Here is a 17762-nt window from a genome sequence, read left to right on the forward strand (position 1 = left end):
TTCAGGCCCTACAAAGTACGTGTCTTAACATGCAGGACTGTTTGCTCTTTCAATTCTGATCTGTCAACACTTGTCCCAAACCTATAATTTGTTAATAATTGAGAAATTTCTTTAGCACTTAGGTAAGACTTGATGTGTGATATTCAGGTTCTGTTAGTATGGATAGAAAATTCAGAAATTCACCATCACATTATTTTTTCCTTGGCACATTAGATATATTTATTGGCATCATTAGTTCTTCCCTATATGTCCTCCACAAGTATGCATTTTAGTACTGTACAACTCTAGGATACCACAGTAAACCGAGCATCAGAGACTTGAGTTCTAGGTCTTCCTGTGTTACTAAATGGCTCTGTGACCTCAGAGACTCTACTCTAATGTTGGGCACAAGTTGGTTGCTCTGTGTCATTCTAATGGGCTGACAAAATATATCCACTATGTAGCTTCCCTCTATTTAATTCCATGAATGTAACAGTGAAAGTTGAAGCCCTAAGATTTGTGTGGCTACATATGACTGTTGTGTATACAGATTGGTCAGTTTGTAATATCCCTTTACTTGCAAGTCTGCCCATCTTGTTCTGCTGGGCTGCTTTAACAGCACTGTGATAAAAATACTGATCCAGTCTTTAAATAACTCCTAACATAATTGGGTTAAGGTAAAGGGATGTTTCTAAAGCTTGCTGGAAACTACCTATTTCTGAGATGGATCAGGGTTTAAGGAATTAGTATGCCTAAACGGCCTCTCTACAGTGTATATTCTGTTGAATCTTCTGGATTATGATTGGGGAGTTCAAGGGCAGGAAGACTATGATTAAGATCAGTATGCATAGGCTTTGAAAAAGACTTGGAGAATTTTCTAGTAAAAACACACAGATTGGGGTGCCTGGGTAGCTCAGTCAGTTGAATGTCCAACTCTTGATCTTGGTTCAGGTCATGAACTCATGGTTCACAGAATTGATTCCCACCCCCACCCCCTCCACCCCCATCAGGCTCTGCGCTAACAGTGGACAGCCTGCTTGGGATTCTCTCTCCCCATCTCTCTCTGCCCCTCCCTACCATGCATGTGTTCTCTCCCTCTCTCTATCTCAAATAAATAAACTTCAATAAAAATAAATAAATAAACACAGACTGTCCATACAAAAATCTGCATGCAAATGTTTACAGCAGTTTTAATCATAACTGCCAAAAATAAGAACCAACCAAGATGTCCTTCAGTAGGTGAATGAATAAACAAACTGTGGTTCATCTACACCATGGAGTATTGTTGTTAAATATTAAAAAGAAATGAACTACCAACCCATGAAAAGACATGGAGGAACCCTAAATGCACATGACTAAGTTAAAGAAGCCAATCTGAAAGGCTACATACTAACTGTATAATAACAAGTGTGTAACATTCTAAAAAGGCAAAACTATGTGAAGAGTAAAAAGGTCAATGGTTGCCAGGAATTGGGCAGGGAGAGGGATGAATAGGGAGAACAAACAGGATTTTTTCAGTGAAAATTCTCTGTATGATACTATAATGATGGAAACATGTCATTATATTTTTGCCCAAGCCCATAGAATGTACAACAATAGCAATTATGCAAACTAGGAACTGTAGGTGATAATGATGTCACTGTAGGTTCATCCTTTGTTAACAAATGTACCACTCAGGTGGGGATGTTGATAATGGGGACACTATGCATATGTGGGGCAGGGAATATATAGGAAATCTCTGTACGTTCCTGTCAATCTTGCTATGAACCCAAAACTGCTCTTTTAAAAAAGTCTTTGAAACACACACACACTCACGCATGCGCACACACACAGATAATTACAATATAGATTTCATTTTTTTTTCCAATCCTATTCTATTTTTTCAAGTGTGTAGATAAAAATAAACTGATATTGCTTAAAATCATAGCTGGTAATGTTCTTTGTACAATGAAATATATAGAACATACATGAATATCTCCTTTAAATGCTGTTGGAATGATGGGATTTTCAAAATTATCTCACAGTCAAACTCCATTTGGTTGAGGTGAAGTCAAAACCAAGAAGGCAGTAATTCACCACTGAGTGGGTACTTATCCCAGAATATCCTCATGGAAACTATAGACATCTCCTACATTTCTGTTTGAATAAGTGATTTCCCAGAGATTTATGCCTGATGAGTAAAACTGACCTGTCAGCATTAAAAAAATCATAAATATAAATCAGAGAGGCATGCCCACCTGTGTGAGGAAAGCTGCTGCCTCCAAGATCCCTTCCTGGTATTTCATGTGTCTTTAATGTCAAGGTCCTCTGCATTTTGGAAGTTTCCAGATATGGTATTAATAACTGGATTGTACTGGTATTAGAAATGCTGAGTTCTAATATCAGACAATTAACTTTGAAAAGTTTTGACTCAGTTCTATAAAATGGGGGATACAGCTCCATGCTGACTATAGACTGCTTCTATAACAGCATGAATGCTTAGCCCATCCTCTTCTAAACAGGTTTCAAAAGCAAATAGGCCTGCCCTTACCCAGAGCTATAAGAACTAGGATACCATGCGCACTTCAGAAAACATACCCATGGTCATCTTCTACACAAGATTCATCAGAAGCCAAGTTGACAGACATGATCTTTAATAAAGGTAATATAATGATTACACTTTCTTTGTACTCTTTAAAATGGTTTAATTAAAAAAAACTATGTTTATTTATTTTTGAGAGAGAGACAGAGAGACAGAGTGAAGGGGATGGGCAGAGAGAGAGGGAGACACAGAATTCAAAGCAAGCTCCAGGTTCTGAGCTGTCAGCACAGAGACTGATGTGGGGCTCGAACTCACAGACCGTGAGAATACGACCTGAGCCAAAGCCGGATGCTTAACCAACGGAGCCACCCAGGCGTCCCTAAAATAATTTAACTTTTATACATTACACCAGATCAACAGAACTTTGCATTCTCAACCACATTTCTCTACCCTCCTATAAAATCATCTTCCTATCATTACACTTCAAAGTTTTATACAGAGCCATTTCAAGAAAGACCCATATTAAGATTGTTTCTACGCTTAGACATAAAACTGTTATATAAGTCTCTGACTTAATTTTTACTGTATGAGGTCCCATGTGAGAAACTGCTTCTAAAATTGAGAGGAACAGAAAAGTTTATCCCACTGAAAAAAATAGTCTGCTTCCTTCTTTCTAATAAGAATTCATAAAATTCACCATGCTTCCCTTTTTCCTTCCTTCCTACTGGTTGATTGATTGATTTAAATTTTAATGTTTATTTTTGAGAGAGAGAGAGAGAGAGAAATGGAGAGAGAGTGGGGAAGCGGCACAGCAAGAGGGAGATACAGAATCCGAAGCAGGCTCCAGGCTCTGAACTGTCAGCATAGAGCCTGATGCGGGGCTCGAACTCACAGACCATGAGATCATGACCTGAGCTGAAGTCGGACTCTTAACGGACTGAGCCACCCAGGTGCCCCTTCTTCCCTTTTAGATTGCCCAAACTAAGCTTACGCATAGTTTGGGTAGCATTGGTCTTGTTTCGCTATGCCAATTTCTATTTAGCCTTTATTTAATATATTTGTTCCATCTGTGATTAAGGTTAAATAGCACACATTTGAAATAGAAACTCTAACCTAAATATATATTTTTACATGGCAAAGATAAACAATTGAGATAATATCTGTCCAATCTAGGCTTTTGGATAACTGGAACAAAGTCATTTGGAAATAGTAAGAGAATATATACTAAGTTTCTTATGCTATTATAACAACTACATAAAATGACATGTTTTATATAATCATAGTATTTGTAATTATTAATTTCTATCTATTTCTTCCACTAGATACTAAGCCTATGAAGGTAGGAATAGTATACATTTTAGCAACCTAGGTTTAGACAGTGCCTGACACACAGTGGACCCCGGTAACTGCTAAATGAATAAAGGAAAGAGTAGGTGATGGACAAATGTAGAAATATAATGATACAATGGCCTTACTGGCATCATTTATAATAATATCATGATACAGTCTACAGATTTTAACATTATCAATTATCAGATCATCATAATGACAAAAAAATGATCATGAAAACACCTCATTTCTCATCATACTGTAATTTTGAATCATTCCAGCTTTTCTCTCAATGCAGTTTCAGCAGTGCTTTAAACATTCTGCAGAACCAAAAGCTTTTAGAGCTAAACGCATCAATTACACATAATCTTGTGGTACGATCCTGCCACGAATCCTTAGTCATTCACCCTCAGCCCACAGAAAGCCATCTGCTTATTGTGAGTGTACCTTGTTACAAAGAGAAAAAGGGGAAGGAAGTCTTAAACTGATTTCATTCCCCTGAATTATGTAACTAAAGTATATTTTTGTTTGAAAAAAAACATTATGTTTTCAATGACATTACTGACTATAAATGTTAAGGTTTCTATAAAGGTATCATTCTGACCTTTTTGATAAATTATCTTTGCACACATTCCCTTCTGTAGATTCGGAAGGTAAAGCGAAGAATTATTTGAGGAAAGTTTTCACTTGAGATATCCCATGAGCCACAACCCTTCCCGAAGTTATACCTTTAGAAAATCACAACATTGTTAGGGGAGGGTTTGGACTGTTTATTTCATGTGGCAGGCTCTCTGGGATACATTGAAAGCTATGTCATTTAATGGTGGAATGAGCAACCAAGAATGCATTCCATCTTCTCAGCCAGCAATGGTGACCTGACTTAAAAACCACACAGAGGAGAAATGGAATTACAATCCCACTTGGTTCTATTCATTCAGTAATATCATTAAAATGTTATTTGCATGATAAACATTCAAAAAAATAATCAGTCTCTAAATATTTCCACCATCATTTGATCCTTTATTTTTACAACATATGTGGGTAGAGTACATATAAGGTAATAAGTGCACATAAAATGCATAAGGTAAATATTCTTAGGTAATAGGAACAGTTAAAAGAAAAACGGGATCTAAAAATCTGGTTATCCAGTGCCCAGAGTACACTGTCTCCAAACCCTCCTTTCTTAGCAGTTTGTTATGAATTTTAGGTATTTTTATTATTCCATTTTACATATTTACTGACAAAGATATAGGAGGCATGGCTTGGGCCATGATGTAAACAAATCTGGCAATTAGAAGTGCTTCTTTGATGAAAGCAGTTAATCATTTATAAGATGACCCAAAGATGCTGATCCCTGGAAGGTCATAGAAAATTGATCAGAGAACAGTACCTGCTGAAATGCAGTAACTTTAACATGTACCAAACTTCTTAATAAAAATCAAAATATTTATGCCACTGGTGGAATGAAGGGTCTATTATGAGAACTGATACAATCCTGGCACTTACTCAACTTTCTATCTCAACTACTTCTCTTGCCAAGGTAACACCATCTCTTTCCAGACTACACTAATAGCTCCCCAACAGGCTACTCTACATCCATTATTCTCTGCAATCTCTTCTCCACAGCTCCATCACAGTGATCTTGAAAAAGAAAAAAAAAAAAAAACTTTTTATGTCATTTGCCCATTAGTTTTATGGCTTCCAATTGAACCAAGGATTAAATCCAAATTTCCTAATATTGTTTAGAGTCTCTTATTAATGATACTTGCCCATTCCTGGAAGCTAATCTCTGTGGCTCACCTACTCCTACTACTTTGGCAATCTTTCAGTTCCTAAAGACTATATCTTCTTCTTCACTTCAGAGTTTTCATACCATTCTACCTTCCACTTGGAACACATTTTCTCTGCCCCCCTCCACACACACACACACACACACACACACACACACACACACACACACACACACTGTGTCCCCACTTGCTCTCATTCATCATTTAGCCAAAAGCTCTTCCTTCACTCCCAGTTCCAACAGTATAAATAGATCCTCCTGTTACATTATTGCATCTACCCTTTTGTCTTTTGGCTTCCAGAGTTTATCCATATTAAGGTCCTTTATAATCTCCATGAACATAAAAGTAGGAAAATGGAAAGATAAGCCCCTTAAGTCATTCATCTACTATACAGAACTATTCAGATATTTTGATAATGGGTCTGAAATACAATCTGAAATATATCTTATTTACATAGTAAGCCTCTAAGTTCCAGGATGATTAAATATATTGGCAAAGTCAAACAAGAATTTGCAAGATCATACCACAGAGGACAACTCAAAGGAAAAAAAAATTACTTGAGTTGATTTTAAAAACAAGGTATCATATATCATTTTTTTCAATCACGCAATAGAATTAAAGTTGTAAATCATGCAAAGATCTTTGCAGCAGAAATTATAAAGTGTTATTTCAAATAGCAGTTTTGATGGATTGGCCAGGATGGCTGTGAGATTTGTTGAGAAAGAGCACTATGATGTCTATCCTGGACAGAAAAGCAGATAAATAGTGATTCACTTTACATCTGAAGAGGACAGTACTGAAGACTACTGTAGTCCTAAATACTGGACTTCACTTTTTCAGGGAATCTGTCAGTAAGTGACAAATCTGATCTCTCAGTAGTAAGCAAAACAGTTGAAACACTTTTTTTTTTTCCTTCTGGCTTCTATGACATACTTCTATTCTCTGGTATTCCCCTACCTTACTGGTTATTCTTAAATCTCCTTTGGATGTATGTATTCCTGTGCTCAAACTTTAAATGTTGGGTTCTTCAAGGTCTGTCTTTGTTCTTCTTCACCTTCTCCTTAGATAACTTCATTCCATCCCATGATTTTAAATATTTTAATGCTGAGAACTATAGCTTTTTATTTCCAGGTCTCCACATGGACATCTTGTCAGTATTTCAAATTTAATTTTAATATGGACAACACAGAAATCTTGGTTTAATGTTAAAACTTACTGCTATATCATCTTCATTATTTTCATAAATGGGACCACAACCTATGAGTTTTTAAGTTCAGTAATCCAGGTTCTTCTCTTTCCCTCTCCTTCGCATTCAATTAGCCAATAAGTTCTTTTGACTTGAACTCCAAAACTCCTGAAAACATCCACTCTTTTCTATTCAATTTCTATTCAATGACCCTTAGGTACGTCCCAGTTACCATTATCTCTGTCTGAGTTACTTCAAGACCCACCCAACTAGTCTCCTCCCTGATCCTCTTTTTGCTCCCTTGCCTCCAGCCTTCTCTATATGGTAGTCAAAGTGAACTGTTTTCAAAATATGAATAAAATTTTGTAGTGGCCTTGCTTAAAATTCTCTGCCTTTAAACTTAGAAGTAAATTCAGACTCCCAACCCTGGATTCTGAGGCATTATATAATGATAATCTGTTCCATTCCACTAGTGAATCTTCATTTTATAACACTTTGCACTCGGGCCCTACATTTCAGCCATATTAAGCCTTTTTGATTCTTCAACCATGCTACACTCATTTCTACTTTATTCCTAGCATAACTTAAAATTTTTTTCTCAGTGACTGCCTTGTCCTTATCATTCACACTTTGCTTTAATTTTGACTTAGATGGCCTTCTCTAACCATGGGTGTGCAGTAAACAACCATACACTCTCCTTCACCTCCTTTCTTTATTACCCTCTTTAATTTGCTGCACAGATCTTATGATTTCCAGCTAATTGTGTTGTCTGTTTATTAATTTTTCATTCATTTGTTTATTATTATCTGTGTCTCTACTTGAAAATAAAATGCATGAGAACAAGGGACTTGTCTCACTTGTTAGCCCCTAGAAACATATTGGGTGCATCATAGGAATGTGATATGTATTTACTGAGTAAGTCAAACATATTCTGGGTACAGTTTTCTACATTTAACACATAATTAGCCCCTTTTTAAGTTCCTACAACATATTTTTAACTTTAGACAACATTCCTGTGGTAATTTAGATTTTTTTGGATCACTCTTCCAATAATCTTTGGCATATACTTAGAATTTACAAACATTTATGTAAATACATCTTCATTAGAAAAAGTAAAACTCAGGGACTAGAGAAAAGAGAAAGACTACATGCCAAATTAAAATACATATTTATTAATTTTAGTGTGTGGTTATCTGGTAGTTCTTATTTTCAAATAAAAACCTTTAATAAATAAAAATTGTCATCTGAAATGGTATAAATGTGGCTGTTTTCTGTTAATAAGGCATCTGAATTCAGAAAGATTAAATGGAAATAAATTTCTTTAAAAATCTTTCTGTCATGATGTGCAATCATTTGCTATTGTTCTGGGTGTGTCATATTTAAGCTATGCCCTATTCACATGAGAAATTCAGGTTTCCAACTGTGTGGAAGGATGTTGTGCAAATTCCCATGCTTAATGGCCTAGTTGTATATCCACCAATAACCCTCAGGTGCCATCTAATGTCCAAGCCACATGCACCAAAAGAAAATTATTACCCATATCTTTCTCTTAAAAAATATCTTAAGAATAAATACACTAAACACACTGAAAGCACTAAATAAAATGGTAAATTCCAGAGTGGAGGATTTTTTTTTAATTTTTTTTTTTCTTTTGAGAATGGTTTTTTCAGAGTTTAAACTTCAAGATCCAAGTAACTGTGCTTTATTCTGTTGAGATAAAGACGGGGAGAGAGACAGGCTCTTATGAGCTGAGATCCCAACTAAGTGAAGCTTGAAGGAAAAAATCCTAAATGACAGGAAAAGGAGGTAGATAGGGCAGCTTGTTGCTGGGGAGAAAGGATTTGCAGCATGTGTGTCACTGACGACATTGGCTCCATGTAAGGAAGCACACCTTCTATTTTACCATAACTGGAGTTGACAAATGATGTTTCCAATACAATGCAGAAATGCAAGCCAGTGTTAACACAGTCATAGATAGTTATACTGAGGCAAGCTTTGGAATTGTGTAGCCAGCTATATTAAAAAAATAATTATAGTGGATATCACCACTCACCAGATTATCTAAAGAGTACCTTGGATGTTGAGGTATTTCTTCACATGTGGCAGTGAGCATTGCCATGTGAGAGAAAAATGGGATACAAGCCTCAATGAGCCCTTCCTTCCTTCCTTCCTTCCTTCCTTCCTTCCTTCCTTCCTTCCTTCCTTCCTACCTTCCTTCCTTCCTCCCTCCCTCCCTCCCTTCTTTCCTTCCTCCCTCCCTTCCTTTTTTCCTTCCTTCCTCCCTTCCTTCCTCTCTCCCCTCCTTCCTCCCTTCCTTCCTTCTTTCTTTCCTTCCTTTCTCCCTCTCTCCCTCCATCCCTCCCTTCCTTCCTCCCTCCCTCCCTTCCTCCCTCCCTTCCTTCTTCCCTTCCTTCCTCCCTCCCTTCCTTCTTTCCTACCTTCCTTCTTTCCTTCCTCCCTCACTCCCTCCCTTCCTTCTTTCCTTCCTTCCTCCCTTCCTTCCTTCCTCCCTCCCTTCCTTCTTTCCTTCCTTCCTTCTTTCCTTCCTCCCTCACTCCCTCCCTCCCTTCTTTCCTTCCTTCCTCTATTTAATAAATATTTAATGGGCATGAGCATCTACCATACTGTCAGGCACAGGATATGCACCATTGAACTGGACAGAAAAGACTCCTCTCTCATGGTGATTCTGGGACAGAGAATAAATAAATAAACAAAGATTACATGTTATAGTAAACACTATACATAAAAAAAATCAGGGTAAAAATATGTGATAATAATTGGAAGAGTCCATTATTTTTCTTAAGTTTATTTATTTATTTATTTATTTGTTTATTTATTTATTTATTTAGAGTGGATGCGTGAGTGGGAGAGAGGCAGAGAGAGAGGGACAGAGAGAAACCCAAGCAGGCTCCATAGAGACTGACACAGGGCTTGAACCCACGAACCTTGAGATCATTACCTGAGCCAAAACCAAGAGCCATATGCTTAACTGACTGAGCCTCCCAGACACCCTTGGAAGAGTCTATTTTAGACAGAATAATCAAAGAGTGCCTCCAAGTTGAGGCATGAGAAAAAAAGATTAAACCATACAAAAAATATCCCAAAGAGAACAAAATGGGCTAGAAGCAGAACATATTTTATCATGTATGAGAAGTCAAAAGACCAGCATGATTGCAATGAAATCATCATGGCAGCCTGATATTAAAAGAAGATGTAAAGAGAGGCAGGGGCCATATTTAGAGGCCAGGAGGTATATATACAATACCTACTGATAACAAGTCTAGCATTATTATGGAGAGTATTTCAGCATAGAAACACTCCCCACAAGCCTAAATAGCACACAAGTCAGTGTCTAGGCCTAGACCCAAATCACACATGTATTAAGATTTAAAGCTAGGACTATAGCCTGTCTTCTGATGCTGTCTCTAGAGTTCATTGTACATTATCACAGTTGCCTGTCAATTCTTTGTCACAAAAGCCTAATAAAAGCATGCAGGAGGAATGTGAGCATGGATGTAGGCCCTTAGGGTTGATGGATATATTATAAATATATTTCTATAAAGTAACCCACCAACTGAGAAATTTACAGTTGATTCTAAATCAAAACACAGATTTTGGGAAGTTGCTTAAAAAGTCAGGGCAATAGCTGTGTAACCTATAAAACAGAACATTGAACTTAATTAGTGGTTTTTAACATTTTTCTTTGTTTTCATAAGGCAGCATAACACTTTATATTTATTTTAAGTAAATTAGATAAAGAATATCAGCATAAGAAAAAGAAAAGGGTGGATCTGCTCTAGGGCAGATAGAGGGTCAAGAGCCCCAAGGGTAAGTATTGAGACAGTGTCATAAACCTTAAGGTATCTGTGATCAAAGTCTATGATGATGCCAACCATTCTTTTATCTATAAGATTCTATGATTTTATCTTTGCATTTCTTGTCAGCCAAATAAAGATTTCAAGGGAAACAAACAAACAGTATAAAAATAAAACCATATTGGAAGATTAGTAAAGCATCATAAGAGGCAAGAAACTTATCTGCTAAAAATGCTAAAGAGTTCTCAGTATTATACTTGGTGTGTATCATATTCCAGAACTGAGCAACAGGAATAAAATCACAAAACTAGAATGAAATATTGGGGCAGCAATCTTAAATCTAACTTAGAGATTACTCTTAGTATTTCAGACAAAGGTAAGGAAAACAAGAGTACAAAGTATCAGCATGTAATGCTTCAACCAAACCACGAGGAGGATAAAAAGTCAGGGTTGGGCCAAAATATTTATCTCTGCAGCCCAGGAAGCTGGGTATCGTAGAAGAGCTGACATCAGGTCATGAACTGGCTATCATTAGGTCATGGGAAATCATCCAGGTAGTCGTAGGGACCTGGATGAAGCCAAGTTGGGCCAGCAGATTACTCTCATCTGCAAGGGATTATTTCTATCTGCCAACTCCCCTCAACTACATTTGGACAATGCATCCAGTGGTTCTTCCTGGCTTGGAATTTTCTCCTTTCTGTTCTGCTGTCTTCCTGGTCCACTTGGGAAATCCAAATGCTCATCATGAGACTGTAACAAGCAAAAAACCTGAACCAGCTGGACAGCATCACAGTTAGGCTCTATGGCATACACTCAGTGGTCAAGCCATAGTGTGGTAGAAAAAGCACGTGACTGCTATCTGAAGAAAACCTTAACCCTGATTTCACTAATTATTAATGATGTGGTTTTGCCCTAGTCACTTAAATTAGTGAGTCTCAGTTTGCTCGTGTGACATAATAAGAATGAAAAGATTTGTAAAAAAATGAAAGAATCTTACTACTGACGTTAACATGTTAAAGGAGAACATTGAATGAGAAATCTTCAGGAATTCTAAGTTCTCTTGATTTGGGAGGCTAAAAATACTGCCATGTCTAAACAGCAGGGAAATAGAGCCAGAAAGGAACACTGGACACATTCTTCCCTCCTTCATCGTTGTTTAAATTCCCAAGTAGTACATGTACGTCACTGTGCTCAGATAGTGAAGACAGTGCAAACAAATTAGGGATGTTAGTCCTGACTTTGGGAAATGACAATCTACCTGAAATGTTCAAGGCATATGTATCCTCTCCTGAGGATATAAGATCCTTAAAATACTTCTTACTACTTGAGATACAGCAGGACTGAGATGCTATATACAATGTAGCATCTCACACTGTAGTTCTCAGTGTACGGCTGCAGGTGAGGTCGGGTGTGGGGGGTGGGGGGGGAGTCCTGATGTGGATATACAGGAATTACACACATACATAGATACTGCTTCAGCAAGCAGGCATTGCAGAGAAAAGAAAAACATTTTATTTATTTAAAAAAAAATTTTTAACATTTATTTATTTTGAGAGAGAGAGCGAGAACAGGGAAGAGACACAGAGAGAGGGAGACATAGAATCTGAAGCAGCCTCCAGGCTCTGAGCTGTCAGCACAGAGCCTGACATAGGGCTCAAACTCATGAACTGCCAGATCATGACCTGAGATAAAGTCACGTGCTTAACCGACTGAGCCACCCAGGTGCCCCAAGCAAAAACATTTTAAAAAGTAACTCTTTTAATAACGAAAAGTTTATTATCTTGTTTGCAATATGTATACCCATATTTTTGTGCAAGAACATATCTTTGTTTTTAATCTATAATCACTCTCCAATCCTGTTTCTTTCAAGCTACTTTCTTTTCTCTCTGCCTTTCTTTTTACTGCCAAATTTGCTTTGTTTTTAAGTTTTTATTCAAATTCAAGTTACTTAATATGCAGTGTAATACTCTTTTCAGGTGAACAATAGTGATTCAACACTTCCATACAACACCCTGTGCTTATCACATGTGCCCTCCTTAATCCCCATCACCTGTTTCACCCATCACCTCCCCCACCTTCCCTCTGGTAACCAGCAGTTTTTTACTATAATATGATTTCACTGTCTCTACCTCTTTTTGTCTTCTATTTATTTCACAATCTATTGTTTTCAGCCCCCAATGGTGCACTAACAATGTTCCCAAAGAGTTTCAGAGTTGATAATGAATAAACCTTTGACTTAATCAAGAACAAACCCTTTTCTTCTTCCTTTTTTAATACACTGAGAAGCAACGTTAAGCATGCCATTACCTCTGGTATACTGGCCTGACCATTTTCCTGGTATTGACCTGCCTCTGTTTTTAAATCCCATTTAAATCCCCTTGACAGGACAGTAACAGTCCGTGTGCATACAGATGCATGCTGCTAATACAGGAATCACGACCAGATCACGGTTCATCGACAAGCTAAAAATCCTGGATGAGCAGAGGTTACACCAATTACTAGCAGGATGCAGTCTCTCAAATGTTTTAAATGAACCAGAATATTTTCACAATTCCCTAACGCCAAATGCCCCTGTAACTACTAAAGTATTCTGTGTCAGGAAGAAGATAGGGCTGAATGGTGCAGCTTTTGTCGTCCAGGCCAGGTACCGAGAATCTCAACCATCATTCACAATTAATTCTGGCAAGAGAAAGAAATGCAGAACCATTCAAGAAGGCGACAGATGGAAGTTCGTTCCACTTCTGTAAACTAGAACACTTAGATGATCACATTTAAAAGTCAGGCCCTGCTTTAGTAGGATTTTTTAAATTCCTTGGATTTGGTGAATATACGAACCATAAAAAGTTCATAAGATCCAGATGGATGTAAAAATATTACCTCACTCCATCTCCCTGAAAAGAATGTTTTTTAGTATTCCTACTCAAATGCATTCATTTGTTGATATTTAACTAGGAAAACCTTATGCCTTCTCTAACTCCCAGCTATGTTTATTTGTTTTTATATAATATGATTTCTTAAAATCATCCACATGCTACTATGAAAAATGAAAAATGCTCAGTTTTTCCCTTAATGTTACTTACTCACACAAATATAAGGAAGAAGGGTCATAATATAATAGAGATGGCCTTTGGGGGAACGTGTGATTAAGTGATCAGGAAAGAGATGATAAACATGTTATGGTAGAGACAATATGGTTCAAGAGGAGAAAACAGATTTGAAAAATATTTATGAAACAGATACTCTAGTTTGATAGACAATTGTTTTAGGGATAGAATATGAGAAAGGAATCAGGAATAAGGTCAAAATTTTGGCTTGGGAAATTATGTGAACACCATGCTCTTCAGTGAAAAGTGGACCAAGAACAATGTGAAAACGTACTGGGGGAATGAATTCATCTAAAGCATGTTAAATTTTAGGTATTTTTAGGTCGTATACCCTGAGAAGTTCAAAGGAGATTGAATAGCTCTGTAACTACATAAGGAAGAGATGGGGTGGGGGTGTGTGTGAATTCCCTCTCTCTCTCTCTCTCTCTCTCTCTCTCTCTCTCTCTCACACACACACACACACACACACACACACACACACACATACACACACTTTTGGGATTAAGAGAGAACTGGTTGTATAGAAACCACAGGAGTGACTAAATCACTCAAGGAGAACATAGAGAGCAAGGTGTTGTAAAGGGACATAGATCAGACTCATGACTAAGGCTGATATTTAAACAATAGCAAGATTAGAAAATGCCCTTGAGCATTTGTTGTGATAAGCACTGGGTATTATATGTAAGTGATGAACTACCAAATTCTATTCCTGAAACCATTGTTACCCCACATGTTAACTAGATAAAATTTAAAAAAAAAACTTGAAACAGGAGAAGGAAGGAAGGAAGGAAGGAAGGAAGGAAGGAAGGAAGGAAGGAAAGAGAGAGAGAGAAAGAAAGAAAGAAAGAAAGAAAGAAAGAAAGAAAGAAAGAAAGAAAGAACCCTTAAAAATGATTCAAAGGAATTGGAGGGAAGGCAGGATCAAATGATGAAATTGAAAACTAAAAAAGGAAATTTGAAAACTGCCAATATTTTCAAATCCTGTAGAGAAACCAAATCAACTGAATCAGCAGCTTTAGTTGTTAGAGAAACCCTTTCAGTGGGGAGGAGAACCAAGTAACAATTGTTTGAGAAGTAAATGGAGACTCACCACATAGCAAGAAATTCAGTTACCAAAAGAAGGTGAGCTATAGGGACATACCTGTCAAGGGGCAAATAATTAAGACACAATTGGTTATTCATACTTTTTGGCTTTTAAGATGGAACAGATTTGGGCAGTTATAAGCACTCAAGGAAAATACTAACAGAGAAATTCAATATTTAGAAAAATGAGAGATTGAGCATAGCTCAAAATGAAGGAAGAAGAAATGGAATTAGAGTAGAGACAGAGGATTGACATTAACAGAACAGCATTATTTTCTTAAATGCATCTGGCTTCAGAATGAAAATATCCATTAATTCAACTCCTCCCCGCCCCCCCCCCCCACCCCCACCCCATTGTCCAAGCCTAGCAATCATCTCTGGAATGAGATACAGGAGGTAGAAGTTATTCCCAGGAAGGTCCCATGCTGGCTTCCTTTTAACTTTAACAACTACCACTGTTACCAGCACCAATACAACAGAAGTCTAAACCTGGAGCATAGTGTCAAAAGCAATTCCACATATCTTATCTCATTTGGCCTTTTCATTAATATTTCCAGCATTCTTCTACAAAATTTGTTTAGAAGGGTTCAATAGCATATGAATTATCAGAATAGATCTTACATGGAGCTGTCTCTAGAAGAAACCAGAGTAAACTGAATCCCCACCTTGGTCTTTCCAATTCATTCTCAATAGGAAATGTGAAATTTAAAAAAAAAAAAAAAAATTGCTTTTCCCTGAGCCATTCTGCCAGGGGGCAGCAGTCTGAATCAGAGAGAAAATGCTTGGGCAAATTCATTTATCATCATTCACCTTTTTAAACTCAATAAAAGAATCACTGTGTTTTTTTTTTTTTTTTTTTTTTTTATAAACCTCACTTTCTTCTAAAACCAGAAATTAAGATATTCTTTGCAATTTAGGCAAACCGTAGGTGGGAGACCCGGGTTACAATTGGACAGAAAGTCCCATTTAGTATATACCATTAAGTAATAATCCTCATTCTTTTTGGCTAATTTTACATCTGAACAACTGTAATATCCATCGTTACAAGGGGTCTATGCCTCTACTAATTTTAGTCTAAAAAAAATCCTCTCAGAATATTTTTGCCAACTATCATAGGAGTTGCCTGGCAACTGCTAAGAACAAACGCAAAGAAAGAGAGGTGATTTAATAAAGAACTCAGACACAATCAAAACCTTGTAAAAATGAATTAGATATCTGCTTTACTTGGAAAAAATAAATACTATCCCTTGAGTTGATTTCAAATACAAAAAATTAATAACTTATTGTGAATCAGCTATAATATAATTAATAAAAGAGAGTAAGACATGGGGACTGATGAAAAGTAACCAATGAAGCATTTAAGAATCCTTTTTTTTTTTTTTTTTTAATCCCACAATGTGGTTTGTTCAGTTATTAGATTCCAGGCTTATGAATTTATTGTACTCTCAGGCAACATTCTTTAGAAATTTGTCTGTGTATATGAGGAAGCAAGTAAGAAAATCATACCTTATCTAGCATGGCAACACAGAAGTTTTACAGATTTGGAAATTTAACAGGTTCACAAGTTTTGCTGAAGCGTTAAAGACCTCTAAACATTAAAGATATAGAAAGTCATCATCAGTAGAATGTGCCTAGAAAACAAGAAAACTTCAATAGAGCCTAGTTAATATCTCAGATATGTAGGGATTTGATTTAACATAAAAGGGATGGGGTTCCTGGCTGGCTCAGTTGGTAGAGTATGCTACTCTTGATCTTGGGGTTGAGAGTTTGAGCCCCATGTTGGGTATAAAAAAAAAGATAAAACATGGGAATCAGTCATGTACAGCCATTTTTTTGTATTAATAAAAAATATTTTGTTTGCAAGTAATAGGCATCTTAATAAGTTAGGAAGAAATAAAAACTAATTGGTTGGTTACTGGGCTATTTCATATACTCATGACAGGTACAGAGACGTAGTTTGTCAGCGGCAATGACATAGGCATTAGCATGCCTCCAGAACTTGGTCTTTCCATTCTTCATCCACATTTCTCTCTACACAGTGGCTTCCTTCTTCCCATCCAACTTTCTCCTCTACATGGTAGAAATATGGCCACCATCTGAGCCCATGGCTTACTTTTCAAAGTTGCAATACTAGAAAGGAACTATTCCTCTTGCCTTCTTATATATAGCTTGAAACACCTCAAAGAAAGACTTGTATTGGTCAGGCTTGGATCAAGACTCCATCCAGAATCACCAATTGTGGTTAAGGAGTTGGACCCTACCACTGGTTGCCTCCATTAGAATATGCCTCCTGAAAAGGAGGAGAAACAGTTCTTCAGAAGGAGAGTATATTAGGAAGATAAGAACGTTTCGAGCCAGACATAGTGCATAAGGAAATGAATATGTTTGGCCTTTGGATTTCTATTTCTTGGTTTGCCTTTTTATGTCCCATGCTCACAGATTAACTCTCAAACACTTTATTTAGATGCTCAGCTCTATTTCTCTTTTAACATGTGTCACTCTTCCAGCCATCCTTTACTTACAGGAATTGGAAAAACAGTAGGATAAAGAAAGAGGCATAGGGCACTTGGATGGTTCAGTCAGTTGAGCGTTTGACCTCAGCTCAGGTCATGATCTTGCATCTGTGGGTTCAAGCCCCACACTGGGCTCTGTGCTGAACAGCTCAGAGCCTGGAGCCTGCTTTGGATTCTGTGTCTCCCTCTCTCTCTGCTCCTCCCCTGCTCATGCTTGATCTCTCTCTGTCTCTCAAAAAATAAAATAAAATGTTAAAAAAAAATTAAAAAAAAAAAAAACAAGGAAAAAGAGGCTTATGTGCCCATAGCCTAGAGTGAGATGCAAGACGCTTGAGGCCACAGAAGGACTTTCTAAGAGGTAATTCTCGTACTTTTAAAACTTAATGATGGAACTCACACCTCTGTCCAGGTTGGGAGTGAGCCCTGGTGGGGTGCGTGTAAG

General features: G+C 37.2%; 1 protein-coding gene across 7 annotated transcripts in view; it reads right to left on the reverse strand.

Moving 5' to 3' along the window:
- Positions 1-17762, reverse strand: part of LINGO2 (leucine rich repeat and Ig domain containing 2) — a 1147525-nt gene that overhangs the window by 789817 nt on the left and 339946 nt on the right. The gene's annotated exons all lie outside the window — the stretch shown is intronic.

This window comes from Panthera pardus, unplaced genomic scaffold, assembly GCF_024362965.1.
Source record: "Panthera pardus isolate Hobbes unplaced genomic scaffold, ASM2436296v1 HiC_scaffold_20, whole genome shotgun sequence".
NCBI lineage: Eukaryota > Metazoa > Chordata > Mammalia > Carnivora > Felidae > Panthera > Panthera pardus.